At 47.1% G+C, this 18,930-nt stretch overlaps 1 long non-coding RNA gene across 7 annotated transcripts in view; it reads left to right on the top strand.

Moving 5' to 3' along the window:
- The first annotated feature begins 3,085 nt into the window (after positions 1 to 3,085).
- LOC114484207 (uncharacterized) overlaps positions 3,086 to 18,930 on the top strand; it is a 65,643-nt gene continuing 49,798 nt past the window's right edge. For 4 of the 7 annotated variants that reach the window (XR_008615666.1, XR_008615671.1, XR_008615667.1 and 1 more), the window contains exons 1-2: positions 3,086 to 3,305; positions 14,594 to 14,915. This is a non-coding gene — a long non-coding RNA (uncharacterized lncRNA). Of the gene's footprint in view, positions 3,306 to 12,588; positions 12,752 to 14,593; positions 14,916 to 18,930 lie in introns of all 7 variants that reach the window. The other 3 variants (XR_008615670.1, XR_008615669.1, XR_008615668.1) reach the window with 3 other exon arrangements.

Raw genomic sequence — 18,930 nt, 5'->3', positions numbered from 1 at the left:
TGCGTGCGGGCTTTCTCTAGTTGTGGTGCGCGGGGCTTCTCATTGCCGTGGCTCCTCTTGTTGAGGAGCACGGGTCTAGGTGCGCACACTTCAGTGGTTGCGGCACGCGGGCTCTGTAGTTGTGGTGCACGGGCTTAGTTGCTCTGCATTGTGTGGGATCTTCCTGGAGCAGGGATCGTGTCCCCTGCATTGGCAGGTGGATTCTTAACCACTGCGCCACCAGGGAAGTCCCTTCCTTTTTTTTTTTTAATCATTTTACAAACCATACGGTCACATTTTCCCTCTCCTTTCCAAACACCCTCGCCCCAACTGTTTTAAGAAAAAGAAATAGAATACTATTTCCTCCTCTTTGCATTATCTGCTCTCAGCTACATTTCCAACAGGAGCTGCAGTCTTAACCTCGCCAGACTGAGCTTCCCTAATTCATGCTGTTCCTTTTTGATGTCCACAGTCATTTTCTAAGTCTAACTTTTTTTCCTGCAAGGTCTATTAAATTGGGGATAGGTACTATTATTTGAACTGGTCCTTCTGAATTTCTTAGCGGTTTCCTAAGAACAGGTAAGGGCAGTCACTCATCTGGTATTTCCTGTGTGCCCAAGTAAAATAAGCCAACAGCATGTTTTTCTATTTTCAGTTGAAATGAAAATTAATTTTCGAAAGTCCTGTAGTCAGCTTAGTCCATCATAACCTGCTATTGACCTTAGGTGGTGGAGGATCTAAGCGCTCGAATGTTAAAATTAGAACTGACTTTGAATACTGGCCTTATTTACCATCTGGGCACCTTATTTTTATTTAACTAACACTTATACAGCATTTATTATGTGCCAAGCACTGTTGTAAGCGTTTTACAAATATTTGCTCGGCTAATCCTCATAGTAGTGTTATTATTATATAACACTATTATGAAGTAGTGTTGTTATTATCCTTAGTTTATAGATGAGGAATCTGAGACACAGAGATGTGAAGCAATCTGCCAACCTATAAGCATGAGTGTAAGCTCACCCTCGGAGCACGGCCCCTATTAGGCGGAAGATGTAGCTCTTTTTCTACATCCACCACCTTGCAACCTAGGACAAGTCGCTCAGCAGTGCTGGGGGCATGTGAAGGGTGTGAAACTGTGGGCAGCAGAGAAGACAGGGCATCACACACACATGAAAAACCAAACGCAAAGCCAGAGGGAAGGGAGAGTTCGAGGGCTGCTCCTCCCATCCCATCCCCGTGTAAAACAGTGGAGCAGGTCTCCAATACCTTCTTATAATTCACTTCACAGCCTCAGTCCTGTACCATTTCCGTTTCCTTGAATTGCATCTAGACATGATTCTGGTCCCCACCAGCTTCTGACCTCATTACTCATTCTGTTTACAGCTTGGCCTCACCCTTCAGACTGCCCTGATTTCCCAGATAGGAATTTGGCTGCCCTCATTGACTATGATTCAGATTTTCACCCCAGTCACATTGCACCAGCCCTCCTGTGTACACAGCCTCTCTGGTCAGACTGGTACCCTGACATCCCCCTCCTCCTTCCCCCGCTAAAACCCCCGTCATGGATAAGGCAGGGCTCTATGAATATATCCACTCCAGAGAGTTAGGGCAGGGTTATGAGGACCTCGAATGAAATTTGGGGGGAAACCACTGAAGGATTGGAGTTGGGGGGTTAATGTGATGAAGGGGGCTTCTGAGGAAGACGAAGCAGCTGTGCAGGACAGAAGACGTTAAGGCTAAAGGCAGGGACATCCGTGAATAGATAGGGTGACAGACAAGGAAGGGCTGAGGTGACGTGCCCAGTGGATATGGGAGACACACGATCTCACAACACTTGGTTATTGCCTGGATTTGAAGGGCAGGAGGGCGGGGAGAGTCACGCACTGTGATTATCCCAGGTTTCTCATCAGAATCGTCTGGGAAGCTGATACCTCAACCTGCAGTAACAGGGTAGTTGTGAGAAAGTGGAAGAGCCTAGAATATTTCCTGGTAATTTTTTTTTGGCCTCGACACACAACACGTGGGATCTCTGTTCCCTGACCAGGGATCGAACCCATGCCCCTTGCAGTGGAAGCACACAGCCCTAACCACTGGGCCACCAGGGAACTCCCAGTGCCTGGTTATTGACTATAGGCTCAAGAAATGTTTATAGAATATATTTGTGTCGAATCTCTAGATACTGTCATTAAAATATTAATGTCCCATGGAGATAAAACCGAGAGCGTTGAACATCTTTGTCGTAAGGGAAAGAGGAAAAACTGGTGTGAAGAGGCTAAGGAGGGATAAAGGCAGGGAAGGAGGTGTTTCCTGCCCGAGTGCACCTGTTTGGGCCACTGTGAGAGGAGCCCAGAAGAAAGGCTCACATTTACCATTATCACAGTTCATCGAGGACTTCCCTGTGCCAGGCGAGGCGAGGATGGGGGATGACAGGGAAAAGGGAGAGGCAGGATTGACAGCCAACTGGATCTAGGGGACAGCCTTCAGTCAATCGCTGATGCAGGAGTCTGTTTGGCGGGCGCTGAGGGTGCCGCAGAGGGAGGCCCACAGGCAGCATGGCTGGGCACAGTGAGCCAGGCTGAGCAGGTCGTGGCTGTGGTTGCCATTGTCTTTGCAGGTCTGTCCCTTACATTTGAAGCAGAGAGCTAGCCTGTCGTCCCTCCCAACTCTAGAGAAATCCGCTGCTATCTTATTACTCAGTTATTTCAGCCTGCTCCTACTGCGTCATTTCATTTTCCATCGACTGTCTCCTTGCCGTCCCCCAGTTAATCCTTTCTCTCTTACCGATGTAACATTTCCTTTTCATCTCTCTCTTCTCCTAGAAACTTTGGCTGGAATTGAAAACGGTCCCCCAAAGAGGGAAAAACTCTAAAACTCATTTTTTAAAAATTGGTTTTTGTCCATGTTTGATCACATACATGTTTTTCATATGTCTCGTCTTTTAACACTGGAGTATAAATTGTTGGGAGATAAGGACTGTGTCAGGCTCCGAGAAAGTGTTTTATAATGAATACTTTGAGCCTTCCCTACAGATCACAGTTTGACTGATGGATATAATAGTACCAAGCGGTCACCATTTATTTGTCCCATGCTAGGTGCTGTGTTAATTGTTTTCTATTCGTTCTCACTGAATCCTCACAGTGACCCTGTCAGTCACATACCAGCCTATCCCCGTTGGACAAATGAGGAAACTAAGACTTGGAGATTAAGTGACGTGTCCAGTTAGAGCTGTGAGTGTTGGTTCCAAGCTGACATTTATTGAGCACTCACTGCACGCCAGGCTGTGTACCAGTGCTTCACATTGAATCGTCAAACAATACCATGAGGTAAGTATTCTTATGATCCTCATCTTCCAGGTCAGGCAGCTGGCCCAGAGAGGTTAAATAACTTACAAATATCACACTGCTAGGAAGCAGTGGAACCAAGGTGCCACTGTAGGCCGTGGGACTCCTAGTCTTGGCTCTTTGACCACTGCATTTAGTTATTAAAATACCAAAAGAACCTCCATGCAGTTTGCTTTTACCCCTGAAGTGATCCAAGGGAAGTACCCTCAGGACAGCGTTGTATCAAGGTTCCAAGGTGCACCGTCTACAGAAAAGAGTGGAGGCAGGAGAGGGGTGGGAGGATGAAGTGGTTAATGTCTGAGAAGGGAAGTATAGAAAGCAGCTAGTGGAGTTAGAACTGCCTCTGTGCGTGCCCTGGAAATGCAAACAGCCCTCGGCTTGGCTTCCCTGGGGCTGGCCCGGGTGACTGGCGGGAAGCCTGCTGGAAGGGAAGCCCCGTCTCAGGGAGCAGCCGCGGGACCCTGGAGAAGTGCCTTCCCCTCTCTGACCTTTAGCTTGCGCTGATGAATTGGCAGCAACTGTGTGACATCAGGGAGACATTTTCTTCTTTGTGAGCTCAGAGCTTCCATTTAAAAATTCTTCAGTCACAAGACGGAGGCTGCAGAAGCCCAGGCACACTTGTGGGGGGCAGCAGGTGATGTGCACTTGCTCCAAATCTTCCAGAAGTCTGCGTAATCCCAGGGATTCCGGGCGGCCTTGGGGATGGCCATGTAAGGTGCGATCGCTGGCCTTATTTATCCCGTCATGCTGCCAGCTCTTAGGAGCCCTGCAGGGATGAGATTACAGGGGCTGGCCACCCCAGGCAGGCGTCCGGGAGCCACTGGCCTCCTCTGGCAGTTTCTTCTGTGTGACCAATCTCTTCTTGTTCTTACCCCTGCTGAAAACTAGCACTGGGTTAAAATTAAGCGAGCTCAAGTGTTATCCAAACATGTTTTTTCTTGACTCTTGTGTGTGAGACAGGGTGTGCGTCTTGAGGGGGAGGGGGAGGGGAGTAATCTAATGTCTAAACTTGAGAGTGATAGAGGGAACCATTATTTTAATATAGCAAAGATTGGAGTTGAAGGGAACTTAGAAATCGAAATACTGCAAGCCCCCATTTTACAGAGGAGGAAACTGCAGGCTCAGAGAGAGAAAGTGACTTGCCCAAGGCTTCACAGCACATTAGTGGCAGAGGCAGGACTAGAACAGTGTCCTTGGGCAAGTTAGTCTTTCTCTCTGGGCCTCAGTTCCCTCACTGATAAAATGACACCGTGGGATTTAACGATGTTCAAGATTTCCTTCCAGATCTTAAAATATAAAACCGTAACTGGGTGACGCTCCCCGGCTCCCTGGGGGATCCTAGTGGATCTAGTGGAGCAGGGCCCTGAACAAGGCAGAATCATGGCTAGGAAGGTGTGGGTGGTCAAATGAACAGATAACTCCTGGACTTTAGGATAGATGATTGCATCACCTCCAATACCCACCTCTCACTTCAGTCTCTCCCCTGCCCTTGCCTTTGGAGACCAACATTCATCCTAGAGCAGCCATCCTCCCTCTCCCTCTCCCTTCCCAACTCACAGACATACATATTCCCTAATTTCTGCTTATTTACTGGACCACTGTTATTCCAGCTTATGTATCTGTAGCTTTCCACTACTTTTTATTGAGGAATCACTCACTGCACAGAGGACTCCCTACTTTATGTTATCACATTTAATCCTCCTTCTTCCATCCTCTGATTTAGGTTATCTCATTATGTTGATGGTGAAACCAAGGCTCAGAGATTTACATACTTGCATATTCCAATAGCTAGTAAGTGGTGAATTCCTACAGTGACTCAATCTGACTGGAGACCAAGCTTCATTTCTTACCTTACCTCTTGCGCGTTGTCCCCCTGCATTACCCCCTTCAGCAGCCCTGAAGCTCTGGCTGTGACCCATAAATTCACTTGGATGTAACGGGTGCTAACAAGACTAAGGTCAATTGGCTTTATTCCTGTGAGGACCCAACATCTTTGTCCTATTTCAAGACCGCAGACTGTATGTACCCTTGAATTTGACCCCTTGTCTCACAATGAATACTCGGGATTGGGACTCAGCGTAGGCAGAAGAACCAGGATTCTTTGTGTCTTTCATGACTACTGGACAAAAAATTCCAAGTAATCAGTTATCATTTTGTTCCTCAAAATGGAACAAAATGGAGCTAAAGAGCATGCAAGCCCACCAAGTCGTTCCTACTGATAACCTATGTTATACGGATTGATTTGCAGACATTTCCTAGAGTGGCGGCTTGGGCACTAGTCTATCTAAACTTGGGTACTAAACTATCTTCTGGCCTCGCTGAGTCATGTTCCTTGTGGCATCTCCAGCTGGCCAGTAGGTCACACAAGGTGGGGTGGAGGCAGCAGCTGAAAATGCAATAATACCCTGTTAGGCTCCAGGGATCCTCCAGGAGTGGTGATTCTTCTCAAACAGGTGTTGGAAAGAGTCTGAGGGTTGAGAGGCTAGGTGGGTGGGATTGGGTGTGAAGCCATGCAGGTACCCTCAGGGACAAGCCACTCCTTTGTACATTCTTTGTTCATTCCTTCCATAAACACTTACTGAGCAACCGTATGGGCGGGTTAGATCTGGGATGGCATTGGACCCTGAGAATTCCAAAGCTGATAATCAAGAAGTTAACATTCTAACTGGAGGCCAACATATACACAAGCATTATTATACAATGTGAGAAATGTCATCATAGAGCTGTGGTCCCTTAATGGAGGGAGGAATTAGTTCTACTGGGCTGGGGGGTGGGGGTCGGGCCTGATGTGGCGAGGCCACACTGGGAAGGTGTTCTCTAAGGAGTCTTGAGATATGAGGAGAGGAGAGTACATTCCAGACCCGGAGAGGAGCTGGAGCAAAGGTACAAAGGCATGAGTGAGCACAGCCAGATCAGGGGGCTTGGAGCATGTTTCACAGAGAGCCAGGTCGTCTCTTTATGCAAAGAACAGCTTTTGCAGGTGTCAGCCTATCTCATCACCATCATTAAAGCTAACATGTATAGAACTGACTATGTGGCAGGCAGTCTGCTAAGTGCTTTCCTCACATCTCCTTTTTTAATACAAGAACCCTAAGAGATAGGTGTTATTAAATTAACACAATTTTCCTGGTGAGGAAACTGAGGTTTAGAGAGAAGTTAGGATACTAGCCCTGGTTAGGAAGCATCTGTGTTCTTAATCACTGCACTCCATTCCCAGCTTGTTCTTTTCCCTTTTTTTTTTGGTAATTTTTTTTTTGCAGTGGTGCGCTTTTTTCTCAAATGTATGTCCGTATGTGCACGTCCAGACCCCCTCCTGTCCAAGGGGGCACTCTTGGTGTTAGCGCAAGTTTGTGTGCCCAGCGCACAGTGAGGCCATACAAACCAAAACGTCAGTATTTGGAGCAGAGAAAGGTTTATCGTAGGGCCACGCAAAGAGACAGGTGGCTCATGCCCTAAAAAGCCCCGAGCTCCCTGAAAAAATGCTTTTGGCAAAGCATTTTTTTTTTTCGGTACCCAGGCCTCTCACTGTTGTGGCCTCTCCTGTTGCAGAGCACAGGCTCCGGACGCGCAGGCTCAGCGGCCATGGCTCACGGGCCCAGCCGCTCCGCGGCATGTGGCATCTTCCTGGACCGGGGCACGAACCCGTGTCCTCTGCATCGGCAGGCGGACTCTCAACCGCTGCGCCACCAGGGAAGCCCGCAAAGCGTTTTTAAAAGCCAGGTCAGGGCTTCCCTGGTGGCGCAGTGGTTGAGAATCTGCCTGCCAATGCAGGGGACACGGGTTCAAGCCCTGGTCTGCGAAGATCCCGCATGCCGCGGAGCAACTGGGCCCATGAGCCACAACTACTGAGCTTGCGCGTCTGGAGCCTGTGCTCCACAACAAGAGAGGCCACGATAGTGAGAGGCCACGATAGTGAGAGGCCCGCGCACCGCGATGAAGAGTGGTCCCCACTTGCCGCAACTAGAGAAAGCCCTTGCACAGAAACGAAGACCCAAGACAGCTAAAAATAAATAAATAAATAAATAAATTCATATTAAAAAAAAAAAAAAAAAAAAGCCAGGTGAGAGGGAGGGATGTCGCAGGGTGTGTGATCAGCTTGTGCACAACTCTCTGATTGGCTGATGGTGAGGTAACTGGGTGGTGTCACAGGGGTTAACATTATCAGTCCTTAGGCTCCAGGAGGCCTGGGGCTATGTGCTCATGGTCATCAAGTAGTTAACATGTTCCATTTGGTGGGGGGTTCTCACATCTGTAAAACAACTCAGGAAATGTGCATCAAATACTGTTATCTAGGTACTTCAGAGAGGAGCTAAAGCAGAAGATATGAGGGAAGGCCTGTCCCTGGGAAGGCCCCATAGGGTCCTGCTCGGTTACATTGGGAGGTCACCCATTTGGCCTTGACCTTCTCTCTCTTCCCATAGTGTTCCAGCAAGTCATTTCTGCATAAACTGAACCAAGCCTGAAATTTTGTTTGCTAATTTTTTCCATGAGAAATTGAAACCCAAAGAAGAGCCAGAACATACCCAGAAGAGTCTACTGTGCTCCTGCTACTGTTCAAGGCATTTGTTTTGAGACCATGTTAGCAAAGTTGGGGTTATTATTGGAAAGTGGTCTTTTAAATATGTGTGTGGGGGGGGAGGCGCAATGAGGGGGGTGTCACAGATTGAATGTTAATTAGGTTCAGATTTTGGAGAGCTTTAAATGCCATCTAGAGTTTGGATTTCATTCTGTAGTGATATAAAGGAAAAGGGGAGAGAGAGGGTGCCTACCCTAACCAGGCTCTGTGCTAGCACACACCTCTTCACACCCCACCTCACTGAGCAGTGAAAGGTTTTGAGTAGAGGTTGGATACATTCTGTTTAAGAAGATGAACCTGTATTGGATGCAGGGAGAATTGGGAGGGAAAGGGTTTAGCAGTGGAGATTCCATTGCAAAGCAATGATAAAATCTGGGGGTGAGGAGTGGGGAGTTAGTGCCTGAATTATGGTGACGGTGATGATAACAGAAAGGGGACATTTTATAAAGACGCTAACACATGAGAAACATTTTTAGAAATAAATTCTGGTTCATCAGTTTTCCATATTTGATTTTTAAGTATTAGGGTTTTATTTATTTATTTATTTATGGCTATATTGGGTCTTCGTTGCTGCGCGCCGGCTTTTCTCTAGTTGCGGCCAGTGGGGGCTGGGCTACTCTTTGTTGCGGAGCACGGGCTCTAGGCGCACGGGCTTCAGTAGTTGTGGTTCACGGGCTTTACAGCACAGGCTCAGTAGGTGTGGCACACAGGCCTAGTTGCTCCGTGGCTTGTGGGATATTCCCGGACCAGGGCTCGAACCTGTGTCCCTTGCATTGGCAGGCGGGTTCTCGACCACTGCACCACCTGGGAAATCCCTAGGGGGTTTTTTGTTTGTTTTTAAATTTTACTGTGGACCCCACTTGTATCACTATAATACATTCTCTTGCAAATCTTTTTTTGAGTCCACTTTGTTGCCTGTACCTGAAATTCAGACTGTATCTAAACTTAGCCCCTACCGACTTGGAGAAGAATCTAAACTTGGCAAAATGCCTCCATCTCTCTTCGAGCAGCAGTCTTAAAAAGTAGTTCTCTACCTCCCTCCCCAACCCCCCAACTAATGAACTATATCTAATAGCCTCTCTTTAGAGAGTCCTTTGAGAAAGAAATGGCGTTTGTTTTTGACCTCATTATCCATTTCAGCCTGTCCTTGATGAAAATAATCGCCCCTTAGGCAGGTACATTCCTCACATGCCACTCTCCGCTGGCGGCTGAGACGTTGTTAACCCCGGTGACCATGGGAAAATGCTGCTGTCGGCTTCAGAGAGTCTAAAGGGAGTTGGCGCAAGATAACAAGGGGTGAAGAGGTCAGAGTGGAAGCCCCTTTCATCTTTTCAGGCTGTTTCCAACCCAGACAAAGGATCCTGTCCAGGGGTGCAAGGCCCACGCGGCTTTATTTTATGGTCTGGCCCTGAAAGGGGGTTGGGAGGGCTGTGTCGTATCTGGATATTGTTTTGTAGGCGAACGCCTGGCTCCCGGGAAGTCCTCGACTCCTGGGGGAACGCTAAGTGGAAGGAAGGGCAGGCAGCCCCAGCTTCAGCGGAAGAGACCACCCAGCTCCTCAAAGGAGAGTGTGAAGGGCTTGAATGGAATGAGCTGTCCTGCAGGATTTATCATTCAGACAGTGAGATTAAGGGTGCGAGGCTGCTTAGCCACTTCAAATCACGGTGGCTCTAGGATTTGCAGCAGAAGAGAAGGGAAGGGGGGGCAGGGTGGTGTGGGGTTGGATGGAGAGGTGAGGGCAGGTTGGAAACCTGTGTGGGGAGGCGGGGATCCAGATTTCCTCCCAGCTTGCCCACTCACTTGCTTTGCGAGTTTGAACAAGTCACTTCTCCCTTCTGTAAAATGAAGCAATTGGAAGGATACCTGACTTCGGAGTAAGGGGAGCCTACACTGTTCCGCCTCCTCCCCCATACGCTTTCTCAGCTTGCTTCATTGACTGTGTTTTGTTAAGAAAAGCAACGTAGCCACATTATCAATAACTGAAAGTCAACTACTCTCTGTCTACCAAAATCCCTGGCCCAAAACCTTGATACAATAATGATTGCCTTTTGGGTGGATTTCCCTATGACTTATTTCTAATATACACACATATATATATATATATATATGCACACATACATCTCTGTAGTACCCCTATAATTTTGCATCATGGTTTTTTTCCCCCCAGTAAATTCGTGGTGCTGAGTATCTTCTGTTTGCCTCTGAAGATTTTCTCACCAACTGCCTTCACCCTGCTCTGTGCCCCAGGAGGCTGCTGTGTGCTCCTTTGCCCTCCTTTGGCTTCTGGTTGGGTTTGAGGGATGGTTGCTCCCTGCCTCCCTCCCTTCCAGATCCCTGCACACTAGCTGCTTCCCTCCATCAAAGGCAGAGCTCTTGTCTGGGGACCCTCTTTATGCTCCATTGAGCCCCACTTACCCCTTCATGCCTAGCCTGGAAGTAGAAACAGCTCCCCTCTGCTTTTCCAATGCTGCCCACAACTTTGTAAATACCCCTTTATTCAACTCTCTTCAAATTTCCCAATTTGGGGTGTGTCATGTTTCCTGCTGGGGCTGACTGTCAGAGAATATATATCATTAGTATTTTCCAGATTCCTACACATAATCTATGTAGACTATAGCTGCATAGCATTGTGTTGAGTATATATATACATATACCAGAATTCACTTAACCATTCCCTTATTCAATTTGCTTCCCGTTTCTTCAGTATCAAAACCTCAGTGAAATACTCCCCAGACAAGAAACCATGGTTTCTTTTATCTTTTAATTTTTAAAATAAATTTATTTATTTTATTTTATTTATTTTTGACTGTGTTGCGTCTTCGTTGCGGTGTGTGGGCTTCTCATTGCGGTGGCTTCTCTTGTTACGGAGCACAGGCTCTAGGCACGCGGGCTTCAGTACTTGTGACGCACGGGCTTAGTTGCACCGTGGCATGTGGGATCTTCCCGGACCAGGGATTGAACCTGTGTCCCCTGCATTGGCAGGCAGATTCTTAACCACTGCGCCACCAGGGAAGCCTCGCCTCATAATTTTTAATGAAGAGTTGAATAGAATAGGATTGGGGAATTAATCTGAAGTATATTACTAACACTGCTTTACATTTTAAAAATACCTGACAGTTTCCAAATCATTTGAATATCCACAATCCGTTTGATCCTTTCAACCACCCTGGAAGGTAGAGCAGGCATTATTATCCCTTTTTTAATCTCCATTTTCTAGATAAAACAGCCTCAGAGAGGCCAAATGACATATCCAGGTTCAACCAGCTACTCAATGGTAAAGCTTAGGTTCAAAGCTTTTTTTTTTTTTTTTTTGGCTGAAACTCTCGGCTTGTGGGATCTTAGTTTCCTGACCAATCCCTGGCCCAGGCAGTGAAAGCACCGAGTCCTCATCACTGGACTTCCAGGGAATTCCCCAAAGCTTTAATTTTATTTTTTAATTGAAGTATAATTGACTTACATTAGTTTCAGGTGTACAACATAGTGATTCAATATTTTTATACGTTACAAAATGATCACCATGATAAGTCTAATTACCATCTGTCACCGTTCAAAGTTATTACAGTACTATTGACTATATTTCCCATGCTGTACATTACATTCCTGTGACTTATTTATTTTATAACTGGAAGTTTGTACCTCTTAATATCTCTCACCTATTTAACTCACCCCTCTGCCCTCTGGCAACCATCAGTTGGTTTTCTGTATCTATGATTCTGGATTCAAAGCTCTTAAATGCTCAGCAGGCATTCACAACTGTTACCTGGTATACTATCTGCCCCCATCCCTGACATGCATACCACATTTGCCACAAAGTGATTAAAAATTACCCAAGGACCTGGAGCTGGGAGCAGACCTGGGACTCAGACCTGTATTTTCCTTCTTAGCCTAGGTCACTGTCTTCTTGACTTTTACCTAAAAAGAATTGCAACAGTTGCTGCTTCTCCTTCCAGGTTGCCTATGATTTGACTCTGCCCATCCTCACTGCCGCTATCCCCGCCTGGGCTTTCCTCACCATACACTTGAATTAATGCCACAGCATCACTCTAGGTTATTCAGACTAGACCAAACACTGATGGAGCCCTACTATGTGCCAGGCCTTGTGCCAAGTTCTGAGGGTAGGAATGACTGCACCCTGGTCCCTGCCCTCAAAGACCTTCCGGGAGATGGGAGACCTGAAACAGGTCACTGCAACAGTGCAAGGAAAGCGCAGTGATGGGGAGATGTACAGGGACCTGAGGAGGGGCTGGGGGATGGCAGGCTGTTCTTTCCCGTTGGTCTTCTGGCCGTAGGGTTCTCTTGCCTCACAGGCACTCAGTGTTCTGTGTGTTCCCGGTCAAGATCCTTTACTAACTTCACAGTGCCAAGACTTCAGCTTGGCATTTATTTTTCTTTTTTGAAGTACAGTTGATTTCCAATATTGTGTTAGTCTCAGTTTGGCATTTATTGTCCTCTGTTATCTGGCCCCTGCATTTTACCATTCCCCAGTACAACCCTCTGTGCCACTCACAGCTTCCTCCTGATGGGCCCAGGCACTTACTGCAGCATATTCCTATGATCTAGTCAAAGAATCGTCATAATCACCCTATCCTACTTATTGCTTGGCTGCATCACTCCACTAAGCATTTTTCATGTTATTTCACGTAATCCTCATAATTCATTGTGGTATGTATCATCTTCCTCATTTTGTAGATGAGAAAACCAAGGTTCAGAGAGACTAAGTAACTTGCCCAAGTCGCACAGCTAGAGCATGGCTGAATAGAACTCACCCTACCACTCAGATCAAACCCAAAGTCATCCTACTCTTGCCATCTACTCTACTGAGATGAGGAATGGAACATGGTGTATATAAGGGGTTAGTAATTCTGTCTCCTCACTCTTGCTGCTCCCACACCTGAAATGCTTTCTCCTTCAGGGATCTCAGGGTTGCACTTCCCTCAGTACAGCCCAGACACCCTCCCTCACCTTGAATTCCCTCAGTTGCTGCTTGCTCCCTTTATACCATGTGATCATAAATTACCTAAGCTTCCATTGCCTTTGGAACTGTTCCCTAGTGATTTCACAGAGGTGTGTCTGAGCCTGACTACAAACTACTATTCCGACTTGATAGACGGCCAACATTCATAGTAACAACTAACAATTAATGTTGCTGAGAATGGAGAGAGTCATTCAGAACACCAGCAGAGGCATCAAGAAGGCCTCACAGTGTAATTAGTACAGTCATAACTCTGGGCTACAGTTTCCTCATCTGAAAAGTGCAGGGGCTCGATCTAGATGCTCTTCAGTCAAGAAATATTCACTGTACTCCCCCCATGCACCAGGCATGCCTCTAGGTACCGGGGATAAAACAGACAAAAATTCTTGCTTTCACTCTAGTAGAAGGAGACAGCAGCCAATGTAAATAACGTGAAGTGTATATTATGTCAGATGGTGATAAGTATGGTGGAGAAATAGAAAGCAGGGAAGGGGGAAAGGAAGTGCCAAGGAGTGACATTATCTGACTTAACATTTTAAAAGGCTCACTTAGCTGCTGGTGGAGAATAGACTGTAATAGGATAAGTGAGTGAGCGGGAGACCAATGAGGAGGTAATTACAGGAATCCAGATGAGGGCGTTGGTGTGGCTTGGACAGGGAGTTGTGGTTAGAATTGTCACATTTTGGATATACTTTGAAGGTAAACCCAGCATAATTTACTGAAGGATTATATGTGTTGCCGATTCAAGGATGTCTCCAAGGTCTTTGTCTTGGAAGGAAGAACACCTGAAGGATGGAGTGGCCATTAGCGACGAGGGGGAAGACTATGAGAGAAGCAGGTTTTGAGGAGACCACCAAGAAGAAATAAGGAAATATGGAGTCAGGAGTGACTATGTGAGTCTGGAGCTTAAGGGAGAGGCCCAGACTGGAGATATGAATGTGAGAGAGTCATCAGGGTATAGATGATGTATCAGACACCTCTTAGGCATGCCTTTATTATTATTTTTTAAAGTGAGGTTTTACAAAATATATATATTATTTATTTTTGGCTGCGTCAGGTCTTAGTTGCAGCACACGGGCTCTTTGTTGTGGTGCACAGGCTTCTCTCTAGTTGCGGCGTGCGGGCCTTGTTGCCCCGTGGCATGTGGGACCTTAGTTCCCCCATCAGGGCTCGAACCCGTGTCCCTGGCATTGGAAGGCAGATTCTCAACCACTGGGCCACCGGGGAAGTCCCAGGCATGCCTGTAAATCCTCTTGGCCTCACCTCTTTCTCCATCTGATGTCAAGCAGCTGATGTTGGCCAGATTTGCAATGGGTAGGAACTGACAGTGCCTCACCCCTGCCTGCTTTGTGTACCTCTTGCTTCCCGCCCAAGGGTAGCTGTAGGACAGTGTGGGAACTCACTAAGCACTGCCACATGTACAACCCAGAATTATGGGAGAGGTGATGCTCCTGGGGCCACCCTTAACCAATGGTGCATGGGAGCTGGTGGATAAATGAAGAGCCCTCTTCATCCTTGAGAGACAGTTCTGAATCTCCTTATATGGTTCTATGGAGTCAAGCATCAGTCTCCCACAGTGCTGCTCAGCTCAGTAATGCAACCTTGAATTGGTTTCCCTTTCTTCTCTGTTTCTCTTACCCTGTCCCTCATTTCTGCTCTCTGGAATTTAATTCCCATATAAACTACCTGCATGCAAACCTTTTCTTAACGTTCTGCTTCTAGGACAATCTGGGCTAAGACAAGTGGCATTTAGCACCATGAGACTGAATGAGATCACCAATGGATTAATGAAGATCGGGAACAGATTTAGGGACTGAGCCCTAGGACCCTCCAACATTTCGAGGTGAAGGAGGTAAGGAGGTCCTAGCAAAGGGGACCCTGAGGAATAATCAGGAGAATGTAGTGTCATGGAAGCCAAGAGGAAAAAGTGTTTCAAGGAAGAACGAAAGATCAGCTGATTCTTGCTAAGCGGTCAAGTAAGATGAAGACGGAGTGATGACCATTGGGTTTAACCACAATGGAGGGAGCTGGTGACTTTAACAAGGTACAGTTTGGGTGGAGTTGTGATCAAAATGGGTTCGAGACAGAAGCTGGAAGGGAAGTAAGGTCAAGAGAGACTTTCTTTTTCGATGGGAGAAATTATAGCATATTTATATATATTTATATACTGATGGTAAATGATTCAGCAAAGAGGGAAAAACAGATGATGCAGGAGAGAGGAGGGAGCATTGCTCGAGGGAGGAGGGGATGGGATCAGTGACCAGTGCAGGTGTTTGCCTTAGATAGGAGCAAATGACAGCTTATCCCCAAACTGCAGGAGGGAAAGCAGGGGCTGCGGGCAAATGCTCACAACCCATGACTCACCGAATGCTTGAATTGCAAGAGGTCATTAAGACTTTGGATTGGGCTTCCCTGGTGTCGCAGTGGTTGAGAGTCCGCCTGCCGATGCAGGGGACGCAGGTTCGTGCCCCGGTCCGGGAAGATCCCACATGCCGCGGAGCAGCTGGGCCCGTGAGCCATGGCCGCTGAGCCTGCGCGTCTGGAGCCTGTGCTCCGCAGCGGGAGAGGGCACAACAGTGAGAGGCCCGCGTACCGCAAAAAAAAAAAAAAAAAAAAAAAAAAAAAAAAAAAAGACTTTGGGTCTGTGCCTTCCACCATCCCGTTTTACAGAGGAGACCTAGAGAGTAGAGACCTGCCCGTACACATCATTGATTAGAAGCCAAGGCTCCTCTGCCCCATCCAGCACCTTAGGGTTCTCCCCTTGGGCAGAATCCTGGCCATACTCAGTCACTCACCCCACCTGTGCTCTGGGGGGTGGACATTAGTCCAGTGGACTCCAGGAAGGACATTAGTTAGGGAAATGGAGAAATGGCAAGCTTCAGAATAGGACCAACAAGCCACAGGGTGAATTAATCTGAAGGTCTATTGATGAGTTCATGGGATTTCTCTAGATGTATTTTGGAGTCAACGTAATCATTGCAAGGAAAGCTGTAAATTGGCAAACTGGGTTGAGAAAAATCTGCCAAAATGCAGGCGGATATTACCAATCCCAGTGCAAACAGAAGGACATACATCCTTCTGGAATAGAGATGACTAGCTTCAAATGTTCTGTCAAGCCTTGTTTCCTAATTTGGGGTTTGGAAATATGGTCCCTCTCACTTAGAGTTAAGTATAGCCTGAGGAGGGGGCAGTGAGGTTACAAGAGGGGGAAGCACAATAAAGAAGCACAAACACGCTGGTCCCCTGGAAGAGCCACACCAGCCTTTGCCTTGACTTCCAGGAAACTTGTAAAACCACTGCATTCTCTTTCCCCTAATTCCATTCATTTCACAAACATTCTCTGCGCTTTTGTGCAAAGTGCTACAGGTATGTGGGGTAAGAGGGGAGGGGGGATATACAGAGCAGATGCACTGAAAGAAGTCCTACCTTAAAATGTTTACAGTCTTATAAGAATAAACTCTTCACACTTTTGGCTGTGATTTGAGTCTGGTCAGTCTTCTGTTTCCCAGTTATCTCAGCCCTGGACAGAATGGGTATACAGTATGGGGAGCCTGTGTCTCTAGCCACTGAAAGATAGCTCCCTGACTGTGGACTCAAAAATATAAATCATGAACTACTCTTGGGTACAAATTACTCCCATGTAAGCTTGCTGAATGTGATCCACTTATCTCTAGGGCTGATCGCTAGTTAAATCCTGCCCAAGTAGCTGAAAGCCTGTTTGTTTAACAACCAACAGGAGAAAGGGGCCGTGCTGAAATTGGGGCCTAGGATAGAACCTTAAGCCAATGCTCTAATGTGTTTGTTCAGGGAATCCTTAAGCTGGCACAGTCTGATGCTTCTCTTCCCCCTCCCCACCAAACCAATATCTGAGGAGACCCACAGGCCCCGGTTCAGACTTCCACCACTCGGGTGTGGAGGGCAAGCCGAGGGGACGAGGAGCTGGATGTCACCACGTAATAACCTGGGACTGCCTCTCCAAAGAAACGATCAGGAGCTCTTGATTTCTGTCCCCCTTCACAGCTGTTTCAAAGCACCTGCAGTATCAGTGATTTCATGGAATCCTCACGTGCTCCCCGTGAGGGAGGTGGGGCAGGTTTTTTTTTTATCACCGTGGTGCAGCCGAAGAGACTGAGGCTCCAAGAGGCGACAGGACTCACCCCAGGTCACACGGTTAATAAGCAGCTGAGCTGGGACTCGAGTCCAGGTCTCCTGATGGTGACTCGGACACCCTGGTGACAGGGAGCCTCCTCAGCTCCTCCCCCTGCCTTGGCGGGAGGGGTGGCCTTCCCTCCCAGGACAGGATGACCTCTTTGAGCACCAGCTCTGCCCTCAGCAGCTGTATGACCTTGGGCAAGTTGTTCGAGGGTCTCTGTGCCTCCTTCCCCATGTGTCAAATGAGCAGAACAATAATACCAGAGTCCCCATATGTTGTTTCGAAGGGGGAAATGAGATGGTACAGCGAGAGCAAAACACACCGCCTGGCCTAGTGCAAGCATCAAGAAGTGTTATAGCCCCACCCCCAAAAGTCTTTTCCTCTAAGGCACAACCTAAAGACCATATTTCAGAATCCTGCAGAAGGCTTCCTGCTTTCCTTCCTCCTCTCCTGCCCTCCTTCCCTCTCTCTCTCTCTCTCTCTCTCTCTGATAATGTTCCCTCCCATTTGTTCAGCTCTTTTTAACTTTTCAAAGTGCTTTTCCCTACCAGCACCTCTTAAGATCCTCCTGACAACCCCGTAAGATTACAGAACCTGAAATCTTCACTCCCTTCTTACAGATTAGGGGGAACCAAGGTAAGAGAGGTGAATCGGCTGCCCTGAGGCAACGCCTCTGCCTCTGTTAGCTCCAGAGCTGGGATTCTCCCGCTGTAGTTATCACTCTGGGTTACTGGAAATCTTTAATTGTGTGGGTTTCCTTTTCTGCTTCTGGAAGTGGCGGGAGGGAACCTAATTGAATCTCTGTGAGCTCAGGATTACCTTTCAGAGGAAAACAGTGGAGGGGAAAGTGGTTTGCAGCCTGGAACTCCCCACCCCCAAGCCACTCAGCCTCCCTGAACTTCAAGACCTGGGCCTGGGGGTTGGAAGGACAACCCAGGCTAAAGAGCAAATTCCAGCTGACTCCCCACAAATGGGTGAGAGTTGAAAAGGTCAAAGGGCGCTGCTTCCGCCTGAGATTCCAGGGTCAGCTCTGCCATGGGGTATCTGAGAACACCCTGAAGGAGTCAAGGTGCGCCTCCATTTCCTCATCTATAACAGGAACACTGGGTTTAGATAATGTCTCAGCTGCCTTTCTAAGAACTTGAAAGGGACTTGTTTGAGGACAGCAGTGAGCAATTTTTTTAAATTTTTTTTTTTTAAATACAGCAGGTTCTTATTAGTTATCTATTTTATGCATATTAGTGTATACATGTCAATCCCAATCTCCCAATTCATCACACCACCCTCACCACCACTTTCCCCCCTTGGTGTCCATATGTTTGTTCTCTACATCTGTGTCTCTATTTCTGCCCTGCAAACAGGTTCATTTGTACCATTTTTCTAGGTTCCACATATATGCGTTAATATACGGTATTTTTCTCTTTCTGACTTACTTCACTCTGTATGACAGTCTCTAGATCCATCCGCGTATCTACAAATGACCCAATTTCGTTCCTTTTTATGGCTGAGTAATATTCCATTGTACATATGTACCCCATCTTCTTTATCCATTCGTCTGTCGATGGGCATTTAGGTTGCTTCCATGACCTGGCTATTGTAAATAGTGCTGCAATGAACGTTGAGGTACATGTGTCTTTTTGAATTATGGGTATATTCCCAGTAGTGGGATTGCTGGATCATATGGTAATTCTATTGTTAGTTTTGTAAGGAACCTCCATACTGTTCTCCATCGTGGCTGTATCAATTTACATTCCCACCAACAGTGCAAGAGGGTTCCCTTTTCTCCACACCCTCTCCAGCATTTGTTATTTGTAGATTTTCTGATGATGCCCATTCTAACTGGCGTGAGGTGATACCTCACTGTAGTTTTGATTTGCATTTCTCTAATAATTAGTGATGTTGAGCA

This window comes from Physeter macrocephalus, chromosome 18, assembly GCF_002837175.3.
Source record: "Physeter macrocephalus isolate SW-GA chromosome 18, ASM283717v5, whole genome shotgun sequence".
Classification (NCBI taxonomy): domain Eukaryota; kingdom Metazoa; phylum Chordata; class Mammalia; order Artiodactyla; family Physeteridae; genus Physeter; species Physeter macrocephalus.
This window is presented reverse-complemented; position numbering and strand designations above follow the sequence as displayed.